The sequence below is a fragment of the Rhinatrema bivittatum genome, chromosome 3, assembly GCF_901001135.1.
Source record: "Rhinatrema bivittatum chromosome 3, aRhiBiv1.1, whole genome shotgun sequence".
In the NCBI taxonomy this organism is placed as follows: Eukaryota; Metazoa; Chordata; class Amphibia; order Gymnophiona; family Rhinatrematidae; genus Rhinatrema; species Rhinatrema bivittatum.
In genome coordinates this window covers 223798173-223823316 of record NC_042617.1, presented here as the reverse complement: position 1 = coordinate 223823316, position 25144 = coordinate 223798173, and the positions used below count along the sequence as shown (strand labels likewise).

The following is a 25144-nucleotide window of genomic DNA, read 5'->3' as shown; positions in this document are numbered from 1 at the left end:
TCTCCTGTGAGATTTCCTTTAACTTGTTCTTGGTGAAAACCCATGCAGACCGCACCGCATAGGTCGTTACGTGGAGCGGCAAGGTATAATGGTAATTTATCTGGAAAAATCAGTGATGCAGAATCAACGAATGTCGTGGGCAATGGCAGCCGGGGGTACAGGGAGCTTGTGAGTGGTGAAGGGGTTTGAGGGTAAGGCGGAGGGAGGTTAGTTTCTTTGATTTCAGTTTCTTTGGTTTCCTGGGGTTCTTCCTCCGAGGTGGACTCGGAGGATGCCACGGGAGCCTTGGTTGGGGATGGTGCCTTGTGATTGCGTGTCCTCAGATTTTATATCGCTTCCGTGCATTTTTGCCAAAGCAATAGATGTTTTATTGAGGCACGCAGGGGTGCGTGCAAGGCATTCCCTAAGTTGATCCAGTCCTGGATATTCAAAGTACCAGCCTCTGGATACCACGGGCACTGGCTTTCTATTTCTTTCAACATATTTTCTATATCTCCTAGTCTGACGTGAATTGCCTCTCCTTTTGTAATAAAGAAATGATTTTTTACTATTTTCTGCAACTCTTTTGCATGAACCTTCTGCTGAGTTGACAGTTCCCCCCCCCCCCCCCCCATACTCACGAATGTGGGAGCGAAGTTCGCTGCGGTGCACCTGGGCTCGTCCGGCCGGATGAGTAGGGGGATTCTCGTCTGGAGGGGTCACCAGATGTTGTGATGGATGACACACGGAAGAAGACACGTCAGGCAGAGTTCTCGGGAAGGCACCCCGAACGCAGTCCAAGTGCTCTTTTTATTATACAGAGTTTACAGAATTCCACAGCGTATTCAGCATACTATTGGTTATACTGCTACGTGCTAATGCATGCTGCCTGCGTGCTGGAGCCATGCCTTCATTGCTATTGGTTACTACATCCTATACTGTGCGCGTGATAGCCTTGTGCCAGTTTCTGGGTGAAGCAAGCAACCTCCTCATGAAGAGGTGGGGGCTGTCTGTGAGCCTAAGATAAGGAAGTGCAGAGATCTGAGGAATGCTGACGCAGTCAAGCTCAGTGTGTGTTTAGTGCAGATAAGGAAGTACAGGGAGATCTGAGAAGTGTCGATGCAGCAAGGCCCAGTGTGGTCTGCCAGCTACTGAGCAAAACCTTTGTCTCCACACGAGACATCTTAGATGTCTGATTCTTCCACAGGCGATGGGAGTATCTCCTTTCTTGGGAGGAGAGCCATTGTGGTCCAGTGCACATGCTGGAGGGATTTCTCTTGGTGGAAGTGAATTTTGCATTGTGAAATCTGCATTGTGGCTAAGTATTTTTGCTTATTACTTTCAAGTTTTGTAGAAAGCTTCTGTGAATAATTCCTGTCTGTGTTTTAATTTTCTTTATAGTCTGTGTTTCATTTCTTTATAGTAAGATATTATTCTAGTAAGTTAATTTGCTGTTTGGTTGTTGCATAAAGTTAAGGAAAAAAAAACACCCCCCCCCCCCCAAAAAAAAGCTCTCCAGCTTTTAATCTGTTAAAATCTCTTTCTCTTTTGGAGTTAGCTGGCACAAATAATCTGTTCAAATCTTAATATTGGGGCATAAAGACTGTTTTTTAAAACAATTGACCAAAAATGACAGATAACCTTCCAGAACTGACCTAATCTAACTGGATTGGGTGCGTCTCAGGCCTTGGGGGAGGTAAACTTAGAGCAGGAGAGCCATTGTGGTCCAGTGCACACGCTGGAGGGATTTCTCTTGGTGGAAGTGAATTTTGCATTGTGAAATCTGCATTGTGGCTAAGTATTTTTGCTTATTGCTTTCAAGTTTTGTAGAAAGCTTCTGTGAATAATTCCTGTCTGTGTTTTAATTTTCTTTATAGTCTGTGTTTCATTTCTTTATAGTAAGATATTATTCTAGTAAGTTAATTTGCTGTTTGGTTGCTGCATAAAGTTAAGAACCCCCCCCCCCCCAAAAAAAAAAAAGCTCCCAGCTTTTAATCTGTTAAAATCTCTTTCTCTTTTGGAGTTATCTGGCACAAATAATCTGTTCAAATCTTAATATTGGGGCATAAAGACTATTTTTTAAAACAATTGACCAAAAAGGACAGATAACCTTCCAGAAGTGACCTAATCTAACTGGATTGGGTGTGTCTCAGACCTTGGGGGAGGTAAACTTAGAGCAGGAGAGCCATTGTGGTCCAGTGCACACGCTGGAGGGATTTCTCTTGGTGGAAGTGAATTTTGCATTGTGAAATCTGCATTGTGGCTAAGTATTTTTGCTTATTACTTTCAAGTTTTGTAGAAAGCTTCTGTGAATAATTCCTGCCTGTGTTTTAATTTTCTTTATAGTCTGTGTTTCATTTCTTTATAGTAAGATATTATTCTAGTAAGTTAATTTGCTGTTTGGTTGCTGCATAAAGTTAAGAACCGCCCCCCCCCCAAAAAAAAAAGCTCTCCAGCTTTTAATCTGTTAAAATCTCTTTCTCTTTTGGAGTTAGCTGGCACAAATAATCTGTTCAAATCTTAATATTGGGGCATAAAGACTGTTTTTTAAAAGAATTGACCAAAAAGGACAGATAACCTTCCAGAACTGACCTAATCTAACTGGATTGGGTGTGTCTCAGACCTTGGGGGAGGTAAACTTAGAGCAGGAGAGCCATTGTGGTCCAGTGCACAGGCTGGAGTATATTATTGGTCTGGTTCTTTGCTAATTCGTTTGCTTTAAGATTCAGTATAACTGCATTTCTCTTATTGTAGAGCTATCTTTATAATCTGTTTAATAGTGGCACATAAGTACTGAGAGATCATTTAATAGATAAAGGACTATTAATGTTCCAGGAAGTGCCCTGCTTTACCCAGCTTGTCCCAGGTTAAACTGTTTGACAAGCACTCATGCTTCCATCCAATTGGAAAAACAGAGCTCAGACAAAAGAATTAACATGCACTAATCTCAGGGGCTGGTTATGTTACTTACAGTCCTTCAATGAATGAAAAGAATAACAGTGTTCATTGCCACAAAGAAGGGACCAGTGGGATGTACCAAATTTATTCTTGAACAGGGCAGGAAGCTGCCTGTGATCCAGTTAATATAACATGCGCAAAGGATGCAGGCTTTGGAGCCCAAATGTCCAAGTAGTAATGCTTGGGAAGGTATGCATGGAAGACCATAATATTGCTGCTTGGGAAAACTCAGCTGGAGACAATAATCAAGGCACCACCCACGATACTGGCTGTACTCTAATGAAATGCACTCTAACTCACTTATAGAACAGAATCTTGGCACCTACACAGGTGGCTGTGAGGACATCCTTTTTTCAACGTGCTATAGTTACTCACGTTACCAGTTCCCCCTGTTTACCTCCAACATGGAAGATTTAGAAATTGTCAAGGACCTCATCACATGATGCTTGACATCCAAGGCCTGCAAAAGATGATATGCACAGCACTAACCCTGTCCATCATGGGCAGGGAAAAAGGAGTAATCCTACTGAAACTTCCAAAATCATTATCAGCAAAAGAAAAGGAAGTCATACACCAAAATGACCCACGGCAAGAAGATCGTGTAACTCAGAAAGTGGACGTGCTGAACAGATTGCCAAGAGAGAAAAAACTGCTTTCAAGATAAGTAGCTGCAAGGAAGACCACACAGTGGATGAAAGGTGGGAACTGTTAAAGAACCAGGACACATCTGGATGAGAAGACAATAGCCCACCACTGATTCGCCCCCTATAACAAGCGAGAGTTGCTACTTAAACCTTCAGGATGTTAAGGACCAAGCCTTTAAGCAAACCTTCTGGCAGAAATTCCAAAATGAAAGGAATTTCCCCTGAGAGGCTGAGAACCTTGCTTCTCATACCAAGCCTCACAACACTCTGACTGTAACAAAAGCCAGAGACACAGAAAAAAATCACTTTCTGGCCCTGGAGCAGAGAGGAAATCACTGCAGAAGGATAACCACCTTCAACAACCGAGTCCTGTCGAGGGCCAAACCAGTAGACAAAAACAACCCGGATGGTTTTGTGGTACAGGTCCATGATGCAGCAAATATGTCCTGCCCACCAGCAGCTTCTGCGGAATTGTCTATTACGGCCTCCGGAATCAATCCAGAGCCACCAGAACTATGGTTTAGATCTGGCTAGCAATCCTCTGAATGGTCCTTCCTATCAATGGCCATGGCAGGAAGGCTTATACCAACCTGTTGCACAGCTATATCTGAACGAGAACATAAAAAATTGCCATACTGGGTCAGACCAAAGGTTCATAAAGCCCAGCATCCTGTTTCCAACAGTGGCCAATCCAGGCTACAAATACTTGGCAAGTACCCAAACACTAAGTAGATCCCTTGCTACTGATGCCAGTAATAGCAGTGGCTATTCTCTAAGACAACTTGATTAATCAACATTTAATGGACTTCTCCAATTTGTGTTCTCTTGATCTCTGTTTTGCGTGAAAAACTGTGGCACCTCTGCGTTGGAGGGCGCCGCCTGCAAGACCCAAAACAAACTTCCCCAGCACATTACCATAAGTGGAAAGGCTTCTGGTTCTGCCTTGATGATTGATGTAGGCCATTGTCAATGCACTGTCTGACAGTACCGAAACTGCACAAACATCCGGCTGCTTAGTAAATTCTTAATTTAATTCCTGACCATGAGCCCCCCAACTCAGAAGGCTTGCATCTGTCTCAAGAACCAACCAGCCCAGTGCTTCCAGGGAAATCCCCTGTAGCGACCAGTGCAACTGAACACTCTCACTGCCAGGGGCAAGTGAAATCACACCATTCAATCCTGTGACTATGGATGCCACCAGGAAAGCAACATGCGTTGAAGGGGCCGCAGGTGCACCCTCGCACAGGAGACAATGTACAAAGTGGTTGCCATCAACCCCAGAATGTGAAGATACGACCGCACTGTCAGACTAATCGGCGCAATTAACTTCTGAATGCGACAGAAAGAAATACTCTGCCCAGCTCCACAGAGAATAGAACACCAAAACAGTACAGCATCCAAGACAGCTGTAAGTCGTCCAGATAAAAATGTACCAGGATGCCTTCTTTGCGCAGAGACGCTGCTATTACCACTATGACCTTAGAGAAGGTCCTGGGAGCAATCACCAGCTGAAAGGCAGAGCCTGAACATGATAATGACGGCCCAGAATGACAAGGCTCAGGAAACGCTGATGTTCCCAGCGAATGTGTAGATATGCCTCCGTCAGATCTAAATCGTAAGAAATTCCTTTGTTTGTACTGCCATTATTACGGAACACAGTTTCCATCTGGAAATGAGTCAAATGCCAAAGATGATTAATTTCCTTAAGATCCAGGATGGGTCGAAGGACCCCTCCTCTTTTGGAATGACAGAAAAAGGGAAAAGCAGCCTACAAGGCCAACAGCCTCCTGAAGGTAGTCTCCACCACCACTCTCTTCTGCAGAGAGTTGCACGGCATCCAGAGAATAGCCATCATAATCTGGACCCACCTCTTAGGTGAGTCCCCATACCTTCACTGTGAAGATCGAGTAGCCCCGGTTCCAGAGCCTACATCCTTACAAGGATTTCTAGACTGAAAGGACAGAGAACTTCTGAAGGGAGTAGACCTTGAGTAGAGGCTCCTCCCTAAGGGAGCAAATAAAAGAACCCTGAAATAGACCGGACTTGCAAGCCATGTCTGCTGACCAATTTTGTAGCCACATCTGGCAACTAGTTGCTATCACGGAAGCCACCTCTCTAGTGGCCATCCACACCAAGTCAGTCTGCACTGGCTAAGAATGTGGCCTCTGGTTCTATACCGATCTGCCATCTGATCCTGCACTTTGTGTCTGATAGAGACACAAACCAGTCTTGGCTGCCAGGAAGCAACAAGTCACAATCTGCAAATTCATCGCCATGGCCTCAAAGCTTTGTTTAGAACTGCCCCTCCATACCCAGGGATGGTGGTTCACTTGGTAACAGCACCTATCAAGGCAGCCCCCTTCGAGAATCACAAATGTTTCCTCAACTTCAACCCAAAGGGTACAATTCCAATAAAGTGCACCCCTCTTTGAAGTTAACTTCAGGGGTGCTCCATTCAAGGTCAACTAACTCGTGAATCGCATTCAGGAGGGGAAAAAAATGACATCTTGCATAGGAGCACCATTATGGGGTCCTCTTTGGCACACCTGAAGAGTCACCCCCAGCCACCCCAAGCATCTTCAGAGTCTGAGACAACAGACTTGGCAAGACATCTCTGTGAAAGAATCTGAGCAGAGAACTATGTGGCTACAAATCCAAATAAATTTCCTCCTCTTCCAGAGGAGAAACCCACATCTCCATCGGAGTCAGCCTATATATCCTTAACCACATCCTCCTGAACATCACTAGGGACCTCCTCACTGCTGTGCTTGCATGCAGTGGCTGAAAAGTGGAAGCCCTGAGACACAAACCCAACTTAGAAGGGATCTACAGCTTCGCTGGGCAAATGTACAAAAAGGAATGGAGACTCTGGAAAAAAAATTCCACCCAGGAAAAAGAGGATGGATCCTTACTGGGGCCCATAGCCCCAGTAACTCTGTCCGACTGACCTACATCTTTCGTAGATGTCTCTGTACTAGGAAATAAAGTAGAAGGGGATACATTCGTTTTCAGTCTGAGGGTATGGTCCAGCATCAACAACATCCATAACAGCGCTGAAACTGGCTTAGAGAAAGTGATAGCTGTATTGCCCCTATTTGGCAAGCTGCATAAATAGCTAGATTTTGAAACCTCTATGCCTCCAGCACCTTAACTGTGTGCAAGACATTTGCCTGCACATACAAACTGTGTCCGGAAGTACATGCACAATATTGAGCCTGCCAGAAGGCCATAGTAGTATGCGCCCAAACAAGATGCGCCCAGACAGGATACCCTCATGAAGATTCAAATAGTATAAGAACATAAGAACATGCCATATTGGGTTAGACCAAGGGTCCATCAAGCCCAGCTTCCCATCTCCAGCAGTGGCCAATCCAGGCCATAAGAACCTGGCAAGTATCCAAAAACTAAGTCTATTCCATGTTACTGTTGCTAGTAATAGCAGTGGCTATTTTCTAAGTCAACTTAATTAATAGCAGGTAAAGGACTTCTCCTCCAAGAACGTATCCAATCCTTTTTTAAACACAGCTACACTAACTGCACTAACCACATCCTCTGACAACAAATTCCAGAGTTTAATTGTGTGTTGAGTGAAAAATAACTTTCTCCGCTTAGTTTAAAATGTGCCACATGCTAACTTTATGGAGTGCCCCCTAGTCTTTCTATTATCCAAAAGAGTAAATAACCGATTCACATTTACCCGATCTAGACCTCTCATGATTTTAAACACCTCTATCATATCCCCCCTCAGCCGTCTCTTCACCAAGCTAAAAAGACCTAACCTCTTTAGTCTTTCCTCATAGGGGAGCTGTTCCATTCCCTTTATCATTTTGGTCGCCCTTCTCTGTACCTTTTCCATCGCAACTATATCTTTTTTGAGATGTGGCGACCAGAATTGTACACAGCATTCAAGGTGCAGTCTCGCCATGGAGCGATACAGAGGCATTATGACATTTTCCGTTTTATTCACCATTCCCTTTCTAATAATTCCCAACATTCTGTTTGCTTTTTTGACTGCCGCAGCACACTGAACCGTCGATTTCAATGTGTTATCCACTATGACACCTAGATCTCTTTCTTGGGTGGTAGCTCCTAATATGGCACCTAACATTCAGCTCGATACTGTAAGGCCGCGGTAGAAACAGTGCGGCAGTGTCAGGCGCACCCTTCCTCCCCGCACGCACAGTTCTCTTCACTTAGCGCCCGATACTCTCTTCTAATTGCATGCAAATGTATGCCGCGGCTGCGAAGCCTTAGGCAAGCGTTAGGCCCGCGCAACCCATTTTACTGTATAGAGCGCCTATACAGTATCCTGGGTTCGCGGGCCTAACGCTTCACGGCCGCGCTGGTATCTGTTATTTCAAATGTCATTTCAAATGACATTTGAAATGACAGGTACCAGATGTTCCCCGATGCTCAGCAAACTTTCCCCCAGCCCCCGCTTACCTGCCCTGGCCCCGTCCGGTCTCCGGTCCAGCCCGTCCGGTCTCCGGTGCAGCCCGTCCAGTCTCCTGCAGCCCCGTCCGGTCCCCTCCTCCCGAAGCAAAAAAAAAAAAAAAACCCGAAAAAGTAGCAAGGCTCGGGCCTGCTACGGTAGTCCCTTCTCCCTTCTCCTCTCCGTGCGATTCTCCTCCGTGCGATCCTCCCCTCCCCTCCTCTCCGTGCGATTCTCCTCTCCGTGCGATCCTCCCCTCCCCTCCTCTCCGTGCGATCCTCCCCTCCCCTCCTCTCCGTGCGATTCTCCCCTCCATCCCTTCTCCCCTCTCCTCTCCGTGCGATTTCAGCGCTCAAGGCAGTCACATGCCGTGACTGCCTTGAGCGCTGAAATCGCACGGCCATTCATCCAGGCAGAGGGAGCCGGCCTGCCTGGATGAATGCACGGCAGTGAAGGAATGGCCGTGCGATTTCAGCGCTCAAGGCAGTGAGCGCTGAAATCGCACGGCCATTCATCCAGGCAGAGGGAGCCTCTGCCTGGTTGAATGCACGGCCCCCGCCGGAATGGATGCCCGTGCGATTTCAATAGTCACGTGACTTGCTACAGTCACGTGACTACCGAAATCGCACGGGCATCCATTCCGGCAGGGGCCGTGCATTCAACCAGGCAGAGGCTCCCTCTGCCTGGATGAATGGCCGTGCGATTTCAGCGCTCAAGGCAGTCACGGCATGTGACTGCCTTGAGCTCTGAAATCGCACGGCCATTCATCCAGGCAGAGGGAGCCGGAGGCCGTTTTCGCCGCTGGCTCCCTCTGCCCGGATCCCGCCGCCCGTCTGAGACTATCGCGCGTCCACCCGCCCCCGCCGCCGCCGCCGCTTGGAACAGGCGCCCACCCGCCCGCGGCCTAGATTTTACACGCGACCACTCGCTCCCCGGCTCCCGCCGCCGCCCGCCTGGACCCACGCGGCCCTCCAACAGGTATTTAAAAATTTTTATTTTTTTTTCTGACAGGTTTTTATGTGTCTCACAGCATTACATTTTCTCGATCATCTCTGTATCGCTTTTTTTTTTATTGTGTTTTATTGTGCTTCAGTATTTTAAGTGGTGTCGATGGGTTTGCTACAAGACTCACAGTCCTAACACCTACTAGGGGGAGGCGGTAAACTAACACGTTAAGGCCGCGGCAAAACAGCGGGTTACTAAGGAGATAATATCAGCGCCCGTTACAGTATCGGAGGGGAATAGCTAATTCCTTCATTATACAGCTAATTCGTTCATTTACACATCATCTACATGCTGGGTGCGGAAAGGGTTATGTGTCTATTTTAGGAAGCGCTAAGGACGCATGAAACTGGAGACTGTATCGCTGGATGGCCTTACTTGTCTGTATTGTGCGCTCCCAGCACGTTACAGACGGGAAATCTTCAACCGCACGTTACTGTATCGACCTGATTGTGTAACTATAGTATGGGTTATTTTTACCTATATGCATCACCTTGCACTTATCCACATTAAATTTCATCTGCCATTTTGATGCCCAATTTTCCAGTCTCACAAGGTCTTCCTGCAATTTATCACAATCTGCTTGTGATTTAACTACTCTGAACAATTTTGTATCATCTGCAAATTTCATTACCTCACTCGTTGTATTTCTTTCCAGATCATTTATAAATATATTGAAAAGTACGGGTCCCAATATAGATCCCTGAGGCACTCCAATGCCCACTCGCTTCCACTGAGAAAATTGTCCATTTAATCCTTCTTTCTGTTTCCTGTCTTTTAGCCAGCTTGTAATCCATGAAAGAACATCGACACCTATCCCATGATTTTTTACTTTTCCCAGAAGCCTCTCATGAGGAACTTTCTCAAACAACTTCTGAAAATCCAAATACTCTACATCTACTGGTTCACCTTTATCGACATGTTTATTAACTCCTTCAAAAAAGTGAAGCAGATTTGTGAGGCAAGACTTGCCTTGGGTAAAGCCATGCTGACTTTGTTCCATTAAACCATGACTTTCTATATGTTCTGTGATTTTGATATTTAGAACACTTTCCACAATTTTTCCTGGCACTGAAGTCAGGCTAACTGGTCTGTAGTTTGCAGGATCGCCCCTGGAACCCTTTTTAAATATTGGGATTACATTAGCCACCCTCCAGTCTTCAGGTACAATGGATGATTTTAATGATAGGTTACAAATTTTTACTAATAGGTGTGAAATTCTTTCAGAACCCTGGGGTGTATACCATCCGGTCCACGTGATTTACTCTCTTCAGTTTGTCAATGAGGACTACCACACCTTCTAGGTTCACCATGATTTGGTTCAGTCCATCCGTCGGTTCAGTGTGCTGCGGCAGTCAGTCAAAAAAGCAAACAGAATGTTGGGAATTATTAGAAAGGGAATGGTGAATAAAACGGAAAATGTCATAAAGCCTCTGTATCGCTCCATGGTGAGACCGCACCTTGAATATTGTGTACAATTCTGGTCGCCGCATCTAAAAAAAGATATAATTGCGATGGAGAAGGTACAGAGAAGGGCTACCAAAATGATAAGGGGAATGGAACAGCTCCCCTATGAGGAAAGACTAAAGAGGTTAGGACTTTTCAGCTTGGAGAAGAGACAGCTGAGGGGGGATATAATAGAGGTGTTTCAAATCATGAGAGATCTAGAATGGGTAGATGTGAATCGGTTTTTTACTCTTTCGGATAATAGAAAGACTAGGGAGCACTCCATGAAGTTAGCATGTGGCACACTTAAAACTAATCGGAGAAAGTTCTTTTTCTCTCAACGCACAATTAAACTCTGGAATTTGTTGCCAGAAGATGTGGTTAGTGCAGTTAGTATAGCTGTGTTTAAAAAAGGATTGGATACGTTCTTGGAGGAGAAGTCCATTACCTGCTATTAATTAAGTTGACTTAGAAAATAGCCACTGCTATTACTAGCAACAGTAACATGGAATAGACTTAGTTTTTGGGGTACTTGCCAGATTCTTATGGCCTGGATTGGCCACTGTTGGAAAAAGGATGGTGGGCTTGATGGACCCTTGGTCTGACCCAGTATGGCCTGTTCCTATGTTCTTATGTTCTTACCCATGAAAACGTCTCCAGTATGGGTACCTCCCCAACATCCTCTTCAGTGTACACCGAAGCAAAGAAATCATTTAATCTTTCCGCGATGGCCTTATCTTCTCTAAGTGCCCCTTTAACCCTTCAATCATCTAACGGTCCAATTGACTGCCTCACAGGCTTTCTGCTTCGGATAAATTTTAAAAAGTTTTTACTGTGAGTTTTTACCTCTACGGCCAACTTCTTTTCAAATTCTCTCTTAGCCTGTCTTATCAATGTCTTACATTTAACTTGCCAACGCTCATGCATTATCCAACTTTCTTCTGTTGGATCCTTTTTCCAATTTTTGAATGAAGATCTTTTGGCTAAAATAGCTTCTTTCACCTCCCCTTTCAACCATGCTGGCAATCGTTTTGCCTTCTTTCCACCTTTCTTAATGTGTGTAATACATCTGGACTGTGCCTCTAGGATGGTATTTTTTAACAATGACCACGCCTCGTGCACACATTTTACCTTTGTAGCTGCTCCTTTCAGTTTTTTTCTAACTATTTTTCTCATTTTATCAAAATTTCCCTTTTGAAAGTTTAGCATGAGAGCTGTGGATTTGCTTACTGTCCCCCTTCTAGTCATTAATTCATATTTGATCATATTATGATCACTATTGCCAAGCGGCCCCACCACCGTTACCTTTCTCAACAAATCCTGTGCTCCACTGAGAATTAGATCTAAAATTGCTCCCTCTCTCGTCAGTTCCTGAACCAATTGCTCCATAAAACTGTCATTTATGCCATCCAGGAACTTTATCTCTCTAGCATGTCCTGATGATACATTTACCCAGTAAATATTGGGGTAACTGAAATCTCCCATTATTACCGCACTACTAATTTGGTTAGCTTCCCTAATTTCTCTAAGCATTTCACTGTCCATCTCACCATCTTGACCCGGTGGATGGTAGTATCACTATACTATCACTATACTATCACTATAGTATCACTATACTATCACTATAGTCTTCCCCAACACACATAGGATTTCTACCCATAAAGATTCGATTGTGTATTTAGTCTCATGCAGGATGTTTATCCTGTTGGACTCTATGCCATCCCAGACATAAAGCACCACACCGTCTCCCAGGTGCTCCTCTCTGTCATTGTGATATAATTTGTACCCCGGTATACACTGTCCCATTGGTTATCCTTCTTCCATCATGTCTCTGAGATGCCAGTTAAGTCTATGTCATCATTCACTGCTATACATTCTAATTCTCCCTTCTTACTTCTGGCATTAGCATACAAACATTTCAAAGTTTGTTTTTTGTTTGAATTTTCATTCTGCTTTTCAATTGATAGGGATAAGGTAGAATTTTTTAGCTCGGGTGATTTTTTAGTTACAGGCACTACTTTTCTTATTATTGCAACCTCACTGTCAGGATGCTCTAATTCTAAAGATTCATTAGTATCCTTTGAAGATACTTCCCTCCAAACCATGTGCTGCTGAGCGACTGTCGGCTTTCCCCTTAGAGCAGCTTTTAAACTAGAACAATCTCCTTTTTAAAGGTTAGCGCCAGCAGACTGGTTCCACCCTGGTTAAGGTGGAGCCCATCCCTTCGGAAGAGACTCCCCCTTCCCCAAAAGGTTCCCCAGTTCCTAACAAAACTGAATCCCTCTTCCTTGCACCATCGTCTCATCCATGCATTGAGACTCTGGAGCTCTGCCTGCCTCTGGGGACTTGTGCGTGGAACAGGGAGCATTTCAGAGAATGCTACCTTGGAGGTCCTGGATTTGAGCTTTCTACCTAAGAGTCTAAATTTGGCTTCCAGAACTTCCCTCCCACATTTTCCTATGTTGTTGGTGCCCATATGTACCACGACAGCCGGCTCCTCCTCAGCACTGTCTAAAATCCTATCTAGGTGATGCTTGAGGTGCACCACCTTTACACCAGGTAGGCATGTTTACCAGGCGATCCTCACGCCCACCAGCCACCCGGCTGTCTACATTCCTAATAATAAAATCACCAACTATGGCGGCCAACTTAACCTTTCCCTCCTGGGCAGTAGGCCTTGGGGAGACATCCTCGGTGTGAAAGGACAATGTACCACCTGGAGAGCAGGTCCTTGCTACAGGATCCTTTCCTGCTGCACCAGGTTGATGCTCTCCAATCATGAGACCTTCTTCCTCCAAGGCACCACCAGGGCTGCCAGTCTGAAGTTGGGACTTGGCTACTATGTCCCTGAAGGTCTCATCTATATACCTCTCTGTTTGCCTCAGCTCCTCCAGATCTGCCACTCCAGGAGCTCTTTGCATCGCATGCACATGTATAATTTCTCACCGGCGGGTAAAACAATCATACATATGACCCTCGATGCAAAAGACTGGGAAGCCCCCCTCTTGCTGCTGGACTGCTGCCTTCATCTCAAATGTGTTCAATTCTTACTTAAGGTTTAGGTTGCTATGGGAGTAATTAACGTCCTTTGCATGTATTAGTGAATTCACTATATGTCTGGGAGTGGCCTACAGGGGAATGATCAAACTCTCAATAAGGTTTTTTTTGGGTTTTTGTTTGTTTTTTTTGTGAAAGTAGCACCTGCCTATAAATTAAAGGATGAGCTGGGGGTGGGTGAGTGAGGGGTGGGAGGGTTGGGAAAAACAAACACTCTAACTTCAGTTAATCAGCCAGAGTGAATCATTGCTCTCTTGATTAACAAATGTTGGTACCTAATCAAACCAAATCACACTACTTTAATACATTTCCATGGTGAGTAACTGAAGTGAATTTTTCAACCTTTTTACTAGGGATGTGAATCGTTTTTTGACGATTTAAAATATCATCCGATATATTTTAAATCATCAAAAATCGTTAGAGGCGATATTTAATAGGAATTCCCCCGATTTATCGTCAAAAATCGTAAATCGGGGGAAGGGAAGGGGGAGGGCGGGAAAACCAGCACACTAAAACAACCCTAAAACCCACCCCGACCCTTTAAAATAAATCCCCCACCCTCCCGAACCCCCCCCCCAAAATGCCTTAAATTACCTGGGGTCCAGTGGGGGGGTCCCGGTGTGATCTTTTACTCTCGGGCCTCCGGTGCGTTGTAGAAATGGCGCCGGCGCTACCTTTGCCCTGTCATATGACAGGGCAAAGGTAGCGCTGGCGCCATTTTGTTTTTTGTCCCCCAACGTCAGGAGCGTAGGAGATCGCTCCCGGACCCCCGCTGGACCCCCAGGGACTTTTGGCCAGCTTGGGGGGGCCTCCTGACCCCCACAAGACTTGCCAAAAGTCCAGCGGGGGTCCGGGAACGACCTCCTGCACTCGAATCGTTTTGCCGTTTGGCCTGACGTCGGAGGACAAAAAACAACGCACCGGAGGCCCGAGAGTAAAAGATCACACCGGGACCCCCGGTAGTTATATCATATGGAGGCATGTACCTGACTCAAATATATTATCCTACTAGAAGCCACTATCATACATCTATTCCTAGTATTTTAGGATATTTTTAGGGAGTAGAGAAGATTTTCTGGATTTTAGCTCTGGAAGAAGGCTCCTTTAATTCTGGTGAGGTCTACCCTGAGCCGAGCCAATTCTCAGTTCACTGAACTAAACATCTATGCAAAGTCCTTCTGAAAGCTTCATTATTGCCATAATGACTAAACTCCCACAGTTTTCACACTGTATATTACTCATTTATACTGTAATTTCCATTCAGATGTTTAAAAATATAAACTTTAAACATTTATATGCTGCTTTTCTAAAAGCTTAAGGTGGAAATTACAATGACTAAAACAAATAATTTACATCAAATAATAGAAACACATATAGACAGCAGACTAAAAACCATACATATACATAAAACAATAGAAATGAATTCAAAAATGTAAGAAGTTAATCCAAAAAAAAAGGTATCACCTTATATATTTTTTTGTTTTTGTAATCCTTTATTTCCATATATTCAAGTGGACTAACATGGCAAGCACAGTACTTTAAGAAAAGATGAAGGAAGCCACAGAAATCTGCAACTTTAGAGGGTAATTTTCAAACAATCTGCGTAGGCAGGATGACTTTAGTTTGAATTTTCAAAGTGAATTTATGAACATAAACCACTGTGAATATTCATGGGTTGTTCTCAATCATATGTGCATTCAGTCTCATCTGCTCTCAAGTAGGCATATCTCTGTGCAAGTATTTATTTATTATTTATTTATTTAAATTCTTTTCTATGCCGTCGCTAAGTTATATACCATCGCAATGGTTTACATGTAGGCACATAAATGAATGTAGGTGGATGCGTACTATAGTACATTGTAACAGGTGCCACAAAAGGTTCAGTTACAAAAAATCGTTAGACAATCAATTGTTTAGTGAAGAGGTCATGACCAAGTGTACCTGTAAGGTACGGTTCATGGGTAAAAATCATATTTATAGTGTTTACAATTATGTTTATTGTGAGGTAGAGTTCATAGATTATTAAAATGCACATTCTTAGAATAGTGCTGTGTGCTGGTGTTCTTCTGCCTATTCCTGTATATTTTCATTCTCCAGTCTCTTTATAAATCTGAAGAAAATAGGATAAAACATAAGCACTGTCAGGTTACATGTAAAACATTGATATGACAGGCGAAGAGAGAATTTGAATTGAAGTTGGCGATAGAGGCAAAAACTCATAATAAAAACTTTTTAAAATTTTTCCAAAGCAAGAAACCTGTGAGGGAGTCAGTTGGACCATTAGATGATAGAGGGGTTAAAGGGGCTCTTAGGGAAGATAACGCTATTGCAGAAAGACTAAATTAATTCTTTGCTTCTGTGTTTACTAATGAGGATGTTAGGGAGATACCAGTTCCGGAGATGGTTTTCAGGGGTAATGAGTCAGATAAACTGAACAAAATCACTGTGAACCTGGAAGATGTAGTAGGCCAGATTGACAAACTAAAGAGTAGCAAATCACCTGGACCAGATGGTATGCATCCTAGGGTAATGAAGGAACTCAAAAATGAAATTTCTGATCTATTAGTTAAAATTTGTAACCTATCATTAAAATCATCCATTGTATCTGAAGACTGGAGAGTGGCCAGTGTATACCCAATATTTAAAAAAGGCTCCAGGGGCGATCTGGGTAACTATAGACCAGTGAGCCTGACTTCAGTGCCGGGAAAAATAGTGAAAACTATTCTCAAGATCAAAATCGTAGAGCATATAGAAAGACATGGTTTAATGGAACACAGTCAACATGGATTTACCCAAGGGAAGTCTTGCCTAACAAATCTGCTTCATTTTTTTGAAGGGGTTAATAAACATGTGGATAAAGGTGAACAGGTAGATGTAGTGTATTTGGATTTTCAGAAGGCATTTGACAAAGTCCCTCATGAGAGGCTTCGAAGACAACTAAAAAGTCATGGGATAGGAGGCGATGTCCTTTCGTGGATTACAAACTGGTTAAAAGACAGGAACAGAGAGTAGGATTAAATGGTCAATTTTCTCAGTGGAAAAGGTTAAACAGTGGAGCGCCTCAGGGATCTGTACTTGGACCGGTGCTTTTCAATATATATATAAATGATCTGGAAAGGAATATGACGAGTGAGGTTATCAAATTTGCGGATGATACAAAATTATTCACAGTAGTTAAATCACAAGCGGAATGTGATACATTACAGGAGGACCTTGCAAGACTGGAAGATTGGGCATCCAAATGGAAGGTGACATTTACGGGCAGATTTTAAAAGCCCTGCTCGCGTAAATCCTGCACATTGTAAATAAGTTACCTCTGTAACTTTTTACGCTGCTATCCTTGTATCCTTCCTCCCCCAGTTCTACAACCTTGTTTTATTGTAACTTTTGCTTCCTCCGCACTTGTTAAAAGAACAGTTTTTGCACCCCCTGTTATATGTAAACCGGCATGATATGATCTTATCATGAATGCCGGTATAGAAAAACCTTAAATAAATAAATAAATAAATAAATAAATAAATCCGCCCGGATTTATGCGAGCAGGGCCCTCGCGCGCCGGCGCGCCTATTTTGCATAGGCCGCTGGTGCGCACAGAGCCCCGGGACGCACGTAAGTCCCGGGGGTTTTTTGAAGGGGGCGTGTCGGGGACGGGGCCGAACGTCGCGGCGTTTCAAGGGCGGGATGCGGCGTTTCGGGGTGGGACCGGGGGCATGGCGCCGGCCCGGGGGCGTGGTCCAGGCCTCCGGACCAGCCCCTGGGTCAGATGACGGAGCGCCAGCTATGTGCTGGCGCGCGTAGATTTACGTCTGCTTCTCGCAGGCATAAATCTAGGGACAAAGGTAAGGGGGGGTTTAGATAGGGCCGGGGGGGGGGTGGGTTAGGTAGGGGAAGGGAGGGGAAGGTGAGGGGAGAGCAAAAGAAAGATCCCTCCGAGGCCGCTCCAATTTCGGAGCGGCCTCGGAGGGAACAGAGGGAGGCTGCGCGGCTCGGGGCGCGCAGGCTGCCCAAAATCGGCAGCCTTGCGCGCGCCAATCCAGGATTTTATAAGATACGCTATTCCTGCGTACTTTTGTTTGCGCCTGCTGCGCGAACAAAAGTACGCGATCGTGGTTTTTTTTTTTTAAATCTACCCCTGAATGTGGATAAGTGCAAGGTGTTGCATATAGGGAAAAATAACCCTTGCTGTAGTTACACGATCTTAGGTTCCATATTAGGAGCTACCACCCAGGAAAAAGATCTAGGCATCATAGTGCAAAATACTTTAAAATCGTCGGCTCAGTGTGCTGCAGCAGTCAAAAAAGCAAACAGAATATTAGGAATTATTAGGAAGGGAATGGTTAATAAAACCGAAAATGTCATAATGCCTCTATATCGCTCCTTGGTGAGACTGCACCTGGAATACTGTGTACAATTCTGGTCGCCGCATCTCAAAAAAGATATAGTTGCGATGGAGAAGGTACAGAGAAGGGCAACCAAAATGATAAAGGGGATGGAACAGCTCCCCTATGAGGAAAGGCTGAAGAAGTTAGGGCTGTTCAGCTTGGAGAAGAGATGGCTGAGGGGGGATATGATAGAGGTCTTTAAGATCATGAGAGGTCTTGAACGGGTAGGTGTGAATCGGTTATTTATACTTTCGAATAATAGAAGGACTAGGGGGCATTCCATGAAGTTAGCAAGTAGCACATTTAAGACTAATTGGAGAAAATTCTTTTTCACTCAACCAACAATAAAGCTCTGGAATTTTTTGCCAGAGGATGTGGTTAGTATAGTTAGTGTAGCTGGGTTCAAAAAAGGTTTGGATAAGTTCTTGGAGGAGAAGTCCATTAACGGCTATTAATCAAATTTACTTAGGGGCGGATTTTAAAACGAGCGCGAATAGCCTACTTTTGTTTGCGCTCCAGGCGCAAACAAAAGTACGCTGGATTTTAGTAGATACGCGCGGAGCCGCGCGTATCCGCTAAAATCCTGGATCGGCGCGCGCAAGGCTATCGATTTCGTATAGCCGGCGCGCGCCGAGCCGTGCAGCCTACTCCCGTTCCCTCCAAGGCCGCTCCGAAATCGGAGCGGCCTCGGAGGGAACTTTCCTTTGCCCTCCCCTCACCTTCCCCTCCCTTCCCCTACCTAACCCACCCGCCCGGCCCTGTCTAAACCCCCCCCTTACCTTTGTTGGGGGATTTACGCCTCCCTCTGGGAGGCGTAAATCCCCGCACGTCAGCGGGCCTCCTGCGCGCCGGGACGCGACCTGGGGACGGGTCCGGAGGGCGCGGCCACGCCCCCGGGCCGCCCCGGGCCGTAGCCACGCCCCCGGAACGCTCCCGGCACGCCCCGAAAACGCCACGCGGTTCGGGCCCGCCCCCCGACACGCCCCCTCCGAAAACCCCGGGACTTACGCGAGTCCCGGGGCTCTGCGCGCGCCGGTAGGCCTATGTAAAATAGGCTTCCCGGTGCGCAGGGCCCTGCTCGCGTAAATCCGCCCGGTTTTGGGCGGATTTACGCGAGCAGGGCTCTGAAAATCCGCCCCTTAGGGAATAGCCACTGCTATCAATTGCATCAGTGGCATGGGATCTTCTTAGTGTTTGGGTAATTGCCAGGTTCTTGTGGCCTGGTTTGGCCTCTGTTGGAAACAGGATGCTGGGCTTGATGGACCCTTGGTCTGACCCAGCATGGCAATTTCTTATGTTCTTATGTTCTTATGTAAAATGCTTGTTTAAAAAGCCATGTTTGTAAACTTGTCTTAAAGGTTTTGAGATCTCTTTGCTATCTGATCTCTACAGGCATTGTGTTCCAAAGTTTGGGGCCTGCTAAAGATAAGGCCCTTTCTCTCACTTGAGTTAGTCAAAAGTATGCATATAAATCTTTCCCACCCCAAGTCTACTCCTTAGAATGCCTACTGCAAGTGTGGGTAAAAGCATGTGTGAAATCATGTTTCACATATACTTTTACATGCACAACCCCTGGTTGATTTTCAAAGCATCACTTATTCGCATAAACGTGGTTTATGTGCATAAGTTGCTTTGAAAATAAACCCCTTAAAGGGCTGGCATTGTAGACTTTAAAAAATTAAAAGGGAAAAATAATTTTGATGATATTACATGGGCAAGGGACTAGTTTAGGAACTACTATTTTATGATAAGTAGTATGATTGCTGGGTTAGTCCACTGGAATGCATTGAAATAAAGATTAACATATAGAATAAAATAATAACGAATAAGGTGATATGTTTTTATTTGACTAAATACATTTCTGGACCAGCTTTCAAAAGCTAATACTCTTGACTTGAAGAAGGGAATAGAAACAAAAAAATAAGGTGGTAATTTTTATTGGAGTATTTGTTAACTTTTATTTCTATTTTTTCAGTAGTACTAAATAGTCCTCATTTTGAGCCAAACTTTCAAAACTTGGAGCTACACCATTTGAGTGCATGAGTGGAAGAGTGCAAATTTTTTTCTAGGATTTTAAATCTGTGTGATGGGAGCTGAACAGTTGATAAAATACCACATAATTCTGCCCTGAAAGTAGGTACACATATATGTAATGCAGGAACATGTAAACTTTCTCTAACCATTTAAAAAAATACACAGGTACATTTTATGCATGTAATAATTGTACTCCGCTTCTGTAAATGCTTACTTACACATTTACTTGGACTCACCAGCTCACTGATACTGCCACCAGTTCATCTAGATCCTCTAGCACTTCACCCTGAACACCCACCAGTTGATTCAGACCTCCTATCCAAAAACTGCAGACAAAAGACATGTCCAATTTCAATTGCGCGAATCAGTTAGTAAGTGTAAAACTATTCGGAGAAGTTCGGTAATGCATGCATGTACACTATCTACAAAATAGCAACATGCACATGCACTTCTGAGCCCTGACATAGGGTATGCCTACACCACCCCTTTTTTTCTTTCTTTATATTTACAGACGATACTGCACATATGTATGTACTCAAGGTTTTCAGGAACAAGAGAGGAGCAATTTAAGATCTAATTCTCAATGGAGACCAGGATCTGGTGAGAGAGGTAATCGTGGTGGTGCCGTTTGGCAATAGTGATCATAACATGATCAAAGTTGAATTAATGACAGGAATGGGGGCAGTAAGTAAATCCATGGCTCTAGCACTAAACTTTCAAAAGGGAAACTTGGCCAAATGAGGAAAATAGTAAAATAAATAAATAAATAAAAACCTGAAAAGTGCAGCTACAAAGGCAAAGAGTGTGAAACAGGCATAGACATTGTTTAAAAATACCATCTTGGAAGCGAAGTCCAGATGTATTCAATGCATTAAGAAAAGTGGAAGCATGGCCAAACAATTGCCGGCATAGTTAAAAAGTGAGGTGAAAGAGTTATTTTAGTCAAATGATCTTCATTCAAAAATTGGAAGAAGGCTCCATCAGAGGAAAAAAGGATAAAGCATTGGCAAGTTAAATGTAAAACATTGATAAGACAGGCCAAGAAAGAATTTAAAAAGAAGTTGGCTGTAGAGGCAAAAACTCATAGCCAAATCTTTTTAAAATATATCCAAAGCAGAAAGTCTGTGAGGGAGTTGGTTGGACTGTTAGATGATTGAGGGGTTAAAGGGGTACTTAGGGAAGATAAAGCCATTGCGGAAATACTAAATGAATTCTTTGCTTCGGTGTTTACTGAGGACTATGTTGGGGAGATACCCATTCTGGAGACGGTTTTCAAGGGTGATGATTCAGATGAACTGAACCAAATTATAGTGAACCTGGAAGATGTAGTAGGCCAGAATGACAAACTGAAGAGTAGTAAATCGCCTGGATCGGATGGTATACTCCCCAAGGTTCTGAAAAAACTAAAAAAATGAAATTTCAGACCTTTTAGTAAAAATTTGTAATCTATCATTAAAACTGTCCATTGTACCTGAAGACTGGAGGGTGGCCAACGTAACCCCAATATTTAAAAAGAGTTCCAGGGGAGATCTAAGAAACTATAGACTGGTAAGCCTGACTTCAGGGCTGGGAAAAATCGTGGAAACTGTTAAAAGAATAAAATCGCAGAACATTTAGACAGACATGGTTTAATGGGACACAGCCAGCTTCACAAATCTCCTACATTTTTATGAAGGGGTGAATAAACATGTGGACAAAGGTGAACTGGTAGATATGGTGTGTTTGGATTTTCAGAAGGCATTCGACAAAGTCCGTCATGAGAGGCTTCTAAAAAAACTAAAGTCATGGGATAGGAGGTGATATCCTTTTGTGGACTGCAAACTGGTTAAGAAACAGGAAATAGCAAAATGTTGCTTACCTGTAACAGATGTTCTCACAGGACAGCAGGATGTTAGTCCTCACATATGGGTGACATCATCAAGATGGAGCCCAATCACGGAAAACGTCTGTCAAAGTTTCCAGAACTTTGACTGGCCCCTACTGGGCATGCCCAGCATGGCACTAATCCTGCAGTCTTATTTGATAGCTACAGGCAGTGCCGAAAAATAAAATAATAAAACGTTACGAACCCAACACCGCGGGGCGGCGAGTGGGTTTCGTGAGGACTAACATCCTGCTGTCCTGGGAGAACACCTGTTACAGGTAAGCAACATTTTGCTTTCTCACAGGACAAGCAGGATCGTAGTCCTCACATATGGGTGACTACTGAGCTGAGGATGTCTGAAAACGCACCAAATGTACCCAAAGGCGTGCAACAGGCACAACAACTGGGATGGAATTTGGTAGAGGGCATCCTGAACCCCACCGGGCAGGCAGAAAGGTGTTGATATGTCACATCGTAAATAGGTTACGAAGGACAGACTGGCCGAAGATGGAATCTTGTCTTCCGGCTTTGTCCAAACAATTGTGGGCTGCAAAGGTGTGGAGAGAACTCCAAGTGGCAGCACTGCAAATGTCAGGAAGCGGCACCGATCGCAGGTGTGCTACTGAAGTCGCCATGGCCCTCACACAGTGTGCTTTAACAAGGTCTTGAAATGGAATGCCTGCTTGCTGATAGCAAAAGGATATGCAGTCCGCCAACCAGGAGGAAAGAGTCTGCTTACCCACAGGTTTTCCCATCTTGTTAGGGTGGAAAGAGACGAACAATCGAGTGTTTTCCCTGTGGGCCGCTGTACAGTCTAGGTAAAACGCTAGAGCCCATTTACAGTCAAGGGTATGCAGAGCCTGTTCTCCTGGGTTGGCATAGGGCCTGGGAAAAAAGGTAGTATGATGGATTGATTAAGATGAAAATCCTAAACTACCTTAGGTAAGAATTTCGGGTGAGTGTGGAGTACCGCCTGGTCCTGCAGACATTTAGTGTAAGGCGAATAGGTAACTAGTGCCTGCAATTCACTAACTCTGCGAGCTGAAGTGATTGCCAAAAGGAAAATCACTTTCCATGTGAGATATCTAAGGTCACAAGAGTGAAGATGCTCGAATGGTGGTTTCATGAGCCGAACCAGAACCAGATTAAGGTCCCAAGAAGGGGCCGGAGGACGTAGTGGAGGCTTGATATGGAGCAAGCCCTTCAAAAAGCGTGTTGCAAGGGGTTGTACGGATAATGGGACATCCCTGATACCCTTATGGAAGGCGGCTATCACACTGACATGCATTCTGATGGAAGAGGTCTTTAGATCTGATTCCGACAAATGCCAAAGATAGTTCAGAAACGTCGGGATTGGACAGGAAACAGGGTCAAGGGACTGAGAAGAACACTATGATGTGAACCTTTTCCATTTGTAAGAGTAAGATTTTCTTGTGGAAGGCTTTCACGAAGCAATCAAGACACGGGAAACTGGATCTGAAAGGTTAAGTGGTTGAAGGATCAACTTTTCAACATCCATGCCATCAGAGACAAGGCTTGAAGATTGGGATGGCGAGGCTCCCGTCGTTCTGAGTGATCAGGAGCGTGTCTTTTCCCAAAGGAATGTGCCTGCGGATGGAGAGGTCCTGAAGTATTGGAAACCACACTTGGTGTGGCCAGTGAGTAGCTATCAGGATCATGGTTCCCTTTTCCTGACGTAACTTCATGAGAGTCTTCGAGAGAAGAGGAAGTGGAGGGAACTCATAAAGCAGACTGATTGCCCATGAGAGGGAGAATGCGTCTCTGGGCTAAGAGTGTTCGCTGCGAATGAGGGAGCAGTAATTGTCCACTTTGTGGTTCTGAGGGGATGCAAAGAGGTCTATCTGAGGATAATCCCATTGTTGAAAGATGGAGTTCGCTACCGAGGGATTGAGAGACCACTCGTGCGGTTGAAAGACGCGACTCAGCTTGTCTGCCAACACATTGTCCACTCCCGGCAAATAGGTGGCCCTGAGGTACATTGAATGGGAGAAGGCTTCCGCTGATATCTGCGCAGCTTCCTGACACAGAAGGAAGGAGCCTGTGCCTCCCTGTTTGTTGATATACCACATGACCACCTGGTTGTCCGTCTGAATTAGGATGACCTGATTTGATAGGCAATCCTGAAAGGTCCAGAGAGCATATCTTATTGCTTGAAGCTCCAGGAAATTTATTTGGTATTTGGCTTCCTCTGGAGAACAAGAGCCTTGTGTCTGCAGATCTGCTATGTGAGCTCCCCATCCGAGGTTGGAAGCGTCGGTGATGAGAATGATTTGAGGACTGGGAACCTGGAAGGGCAATCCCTGGTCTGATTTTTCCACCAGGCAAGGGACAGACGGAGTGAGTCGGTGATGTGGACAATGGTCGACAGAAGTTGAATAGCTTGAGTCCATTGAGACCTCAGAGTCCAGTGCATGAGCCTCATGGCCAAGCGGGCCATTGGTGTGACATGGACTGAGGACGCCATGTGTCCTAGGAGGATGAGAAATTGGCGTGCAGTCGCCACGTGTTGAGACTGCAGTTGGTGAGCAAGAGACACGATAATCAGTGCACGTTGTCGAGGCAGGAAAGCCTTTGCCTGTAAGGTGTCCAAGTCTGCCCCAATGAATGATAAGATTTGAGATGGGACTAAGTAGGATTTGTCGTAATTGACGAGAAACCCTAATGAAATTAGAGTGTGTAAAGTTAGATTGAGGGACGACAGAGCAGCTTGCTGAGTGGGAGCCCTGATTAACCAATCGTCCAGATAGGGGTAGACGTGAACACCTTGTGTCCTGAGGAATGCTGTGACGACTACGAGGCATTTTGTAAAGACTCGTGGAGCAGATGCTAGGCCAAATGGAAGCACTCGGTATTGATAGTGCTTGAGGCCTACTAGGAATCTCAGGTATTTGCGATGAGTTGGACTTATTTATTTCATTTATTAATTTGTTGATTTTTATATACCGACATTCATCGGAACATCATGCCGGTTTACACTGTAACAAAATAACAAGAGAGAAAAAATACAATAAACAGGGAAGGGAAGGGGGGAGCAGTAATGAAGGAGGAGAGAGGACAGCAGTAGGAAGGATATGGAAAGAGAGAAATTTGATAGGAACATTTGAAGAAAATAAATTAACAATAGACAATATGTACAGGTGGGCTGGTAGGTACCAGACCAGTGATGGCAGTGACAGGGAGAGGTGGGGGTGGGGGGGGTGGTAGGGTAGGCTTAAAGGAGGGTGAGGGGAAACATAACAGAATTTATGCGTCATTGCTTAGGGAGGAGAAACACTATATTTTGGAGTCTTTGCTTGGGGTGAAGAAAGGGGAGAAAAGGCGAGGC

At 44.7% G+C, this 25144-nt stretch overlaps 1 protein-coding gene and 1 long non-coding RNA gene across 3 annotated transcripts in view; one reads left to right on the top strand and one right to left on the bottom strand.

Moving 5' to 3' along the window:
* The window catches only part of LOC115087277 (clusterin-like), an 812938-nt gene that overhangs the window by 374102 nt on the left and 413692 nt on the right, over nt 1–25144 (bottom strand). The gene's annotated exons all lie outside the window — the stretch shown is intronic.
* The window catches only part of LOC115087278, a 185286-nt gene that overhangs the window by 138765 nt on the left and 21377 nt on the right, over nt 1–25144 (top strand). The gene's annotated exons all lie outside the window — the stretch shown is intronic.